This window comes from Branchiostoma belcheri, unplaced genomic scaffold, assembly GCF_001625305.1.
Source record: "Branchiostoma belcheri isolate BF01 breed outbred unplaced genomic scaffold, Haploidv18h27 scaffold72, whole genome shotgun sequence".
NCBI lineage: Eukaryota > Metazoa > Chordata > Leptocardii > Amphioxiformes > Branchiostomatidae > Branchiostoma > Branchiostoma belcheri.
In genome coordinates this window covers 772,539-773,959 of record NW_017804376.1, presented here as the reverse complement: position 1 = coordinate 773,959, position 1,421 = coordinate 772,539, and the positions used below count along the sequence as shown (strand labels likewise).

Below are 1,421 nucleotides of genomic sequence, written 5' to 3'. Positions count from 1 at the left end.
GCATCCTAACCTTTGTATTTCCACAGTTAGTATGTTCCAAATCTACGTATGTTAATCAGGTTTTTGTGGCCTTAATGTATTTTATCGCGCTTTTGCAATAAATCTAAGGTCTCCAGTGGACGTCATCCATAAAAAATAACTTGGTCTGGCCTTACAATTTAAGGAATGACCTGCCTGACGAATGTCCACCTTCTTCCTCCCCCGCCCCAGTATTTATAGGACAGCCCCTCAATTGTAAGCATTTGATACCAGATGCGGGGACAGCTGTCCCCCATGTTAATCAATGCAGAGGTTGGTGGGAGTAGTTCATTATACATCTAACACAAAAGGTCCACTGCAGCGACATAGGGACCCCCACGAGACCCGTTTTCGAACTTGATCTTGGCCTCTACAATGGTAGGTTGCCTACCAAAAATCATGAACATCTGTTTAAATATACTCGAGTTATTTTGCTCACAAGCCACAAACACAAAAAGTCCACTGCAGTGACGTACGGACCTCCACGAAGCCCAAACTTGCACTTGACATTGGCCTGTACAACGGTAATCTGCCTGCCAAAAATCATGGACGTCGAATAATGCCTTCAAGAGTTATTCCGCTAAATCCGCAGTCACCCACAATGCGGCGAGACAATGTCATAGTCCTTGGCCTTCTCCGTTAATTCTTACTCAAACACACTCATATATATGTTGACAGCAGTCTAAATCCCTCCTGCGATAAAATTGCAACATGATATAACCCAACACCCGTTACCATGGTGACGGAGACGGTCTCGTTCAGGTCACTGATCAAGTCAGAGGAGGTCAGTATTTGGAGAAGAAGAGGAAGAAGAAACAGTGCAAAAACAATATGTTTTTCCTTCAGTAAACATAAACTACTGACCCTTCTGTGGTACTGTAGGAACTTGCAGGAGTTTGTTGGGTGTCTTCAGTCTTGAGTCTTCAGGAAGTGTGGAAAAGTCGATCTTGTTCTTCGCTGCCGTGGACAGGAGCGCCATGCGGATCTGCGCAGGCGTCATGCTCGGGTCACGTGACAGCAGTTTTGTCACCACACCTTTAATATGATGAATAAAACAAAGTTTTACAACTACATTGTACAAATCTACTCAGCATATATAACATCTCAACCCATGTAAACATCAAAGCTGGCGGTTATACCGGCTGTACAGATACAGAAGCTGGTGTCACGCCGAAGAGCGGTTATATCGGCTATACATCTACAGAAGCTGGTGTGTTACGCCGAAGGGCGGTTATACCGGCTATACAGATACAGAAGCTGGTGTCACGCCGAAGAGCGGTTATACCGGCTATATATATATATACAGATACAGAAGCTGGTGTGTTACGCCGAAGAGCGGTTATACCGGCTATACAGATACAGAAGCTGGTGTGTTACGCCGAAGGGCGGTTATACCGGCTATA

General features: G+C 45.0%; 1 pseudogene; it reads right to left on the bottom strand.

Moving 5' to 3' along the window:
• The window catches only part of LOC109485013, a 14,703-nt pseudogene that overhangs the window by 4,651 nt on the left and 8,631 nt on the right, over nucleotides 1-1,421 (bottom strand).